This window comes from Gossypium hirsutum, chromosome D08, assembly GCF_007990345.1.
Source record: "Gossypium hirsutum isolate 1008001.06 chromosome D08, Gossypium_hirsutum_v2.1, whole genome shotgun sequence".
Classification (NCBI taxonomy): domain Eukaryota; kingdom Viridiplantae; phylum Streptophyta; class Magnoliopsida; order Malvales; family Malvaceae; genus Gossypium; species Gossypium hirsutum.
The window spans coordinates 51827666-51830320 of record NC_053444.1 but is presented as its reverse complement, the minus strand read 5'-3'; positions in this window follow the sequence as shown (position 1 = coordinate 51830320).

Sequence of the window (2655 nt, the reverse complement as noted above, 5' to 3'; positions counted from 1 at the left end):
TTCTTAATAATTCATATTCTTATATTAATTTACTCAAATCATAATATATGATACTGTAAAATATAAATTAACATAATTATTATTAAATATATTTTAATTAAAATATATAATTTAATAAAATTCTTAATAATTCATATTCTTATATTAATTTACTCAAATCATAATATATGATACTGTAAAATATAAATTAACATAATTATTATTAAATATATTTTAATTAAAATATATAATTTAATAAAATTCTTAATAATTCATATTCTTATATAATTTACTCAAATCATAATATATGATACTGTAAAATATAAATTAACATAATTATTATTAAATATATTTTAATTAAAATATATAATTTAATAAAATTCTTAATAATTCATATTCTTATATAATTTACTCAAATCATAATATATGATACTATAATTAATATTAAATATATTTTAATTAAAATATATGATTAAATACAATTTAAAATAATTATTATTAAATATAATTTCATAAAATGTTCTTATGAATTTACTAAAATCAATATATAACTTGAGAATTATATTCTACATAAACATAATTAACTTATACTAAGAAAAAGTTAGATGAAAATGAAATTGTACATCATAATCCATATGTTATATAGTTTTACAACATCAAAAAGTTTGAACATTGATATTTAATGGTGAGAAAGAAATCTTCTGACCCATTCCAATCGGGCAACAAAAGGTAAACTGAAGAAAACGATCATTTGAGTTGGATGATCGGGAATTTTACTCAAGCATCATACCGTTGATCGTCGGTTAAACCTTCAATTGACCATAAGGCTGAATATAAATTTGAAGCTTTCTCTTCCATCTTTTCTTCTGACTTCTGCTGAACTACCACCTCGGAGGCAATACTCATACTGATTTTATCGCCAACGGCCTGAATTTTTTCCCCCAACAAGGTGGCAGCCTCCTCAAATGAAGAATACACATTATCACGAGCTTCAGATTTCTTCTTTCTCTTGTTTGAAGATGAGGAACCCCCTTGGTCTCTATCTCCTCGCGGATCTGTACCAGAAACATCCATGTCGTCTAAAGAGACGTCAGCTTCGCAGTCATAGAATGTGTTTCTCTCTTCATTCATATCTGTAGTACGTTCATCCTCAGCATGTATTTCTTCAAGAACATCAGCAGCTGTTTGAGCGTCTTTCCCAATCGCCCGATCTCTTGTGTATATCGCAGTAAACTGGTTGTAGTAAGGGAAAGAACGATGTCTGAACTGAGAGGCTTCTTTGTGACTCTAAAAAAAACGAGGAAATCATATTAGTTATAAGTTTTGTAAAAAACAAATAAATACTTGAAATACATTTTACCTTTACATATGATTCCCAAACTGCATCTTCAGCAACAACGAGCTGCCTATGCTCGTCCTAACCAAAACCACTGTTGTTTTGGCCATTAAGCATGTCGTAGACGACTGACCATTCCCTTTTTAGGCACCTAATCCGAGATTCAATATTTGGTTTCGCCTTCAACATTGCTCTTGATAAAGCCTTTTCTAGTATTTTCTCTAGCTTGTTCAAATAACCGGCTTTGAACCCGGTATCAGCATTAAATGTTCCTACATTGTGCAAATCCACCATGCAAGAAACCAATGCTGCATCCTCCTCTGGAACCCATTTTCTTTTGCTTCCTCGAGAAGCTTGAGAAGAAGCACCCGTTGGTGGAACACCTGACATATTGTTCTTAAGAAAAAAAAACAAATTAACATTATTTACTATTTTGAATATCATTTAATTGTTGGGTGAATAGTTTATAATATTATATCGGTAGTTCAATACTAAATTTAAATTTATAACACATGCTGAATGAAAATATAATTACATTATAATTCAACAAAGTTTAGTACAATACAGAATTTTAATCAAAGACCACCAAAGTTTCATAAAGTAGATACATAAAATAACATCAACAAATCAATTCAAACTGAATTTGTCCCTAAACCTAACTAATTTCTAGATGCTTGCCATTCATCGAACATTTTGTTGGCTAGTTCCATCCTCCAAGTTGCCCAAGCATCCGATGGATGAATATTTGTGATATTCGGTTCATCGTCATCCACCACATTAGTAGGTAATCCTTCTCCCACCTCCGCTTCAATGGGATCAATACTCATATGGGTTCGAATAAAATTATGGAGCAAACAACATGCAATAATAATTCTATTGTGTACCCTTACAGGATAAAACGATGGACTCCTAAGTATTCCCCATCTAAGTTTTAATAAGCCAAAGCATCTTTCAATGACATTACGTGCTGAGGCATGTTTCATATTAAAAAACTCTTGCGGAGAACTTGGCTGATAACCTTGACGCCACTCGTTCAGATGATATCGCTGTCCTCTAAATGGTGCAAGAAATCCCTCACAATTTCTGTATCCAGCATCAACTAGATAATAACAACCTATAAAATAAATTGGCTAAAAAATGATTAATTCAGCAAACAAAGTTTGATCTTAATGAATAATTCAAATTCCTTTAAGTATACACTGTACCATGAGGAACTTTTAGTCCATGTCTTCTGCTAATGGCATCTCGAAGCACCCGTCCATCGGCAACTGAACCTTCCCAACCAGGAAGAACATAAACAAATTGCATCTCAGGTGTACAAACACCTAGCATATTTGTTG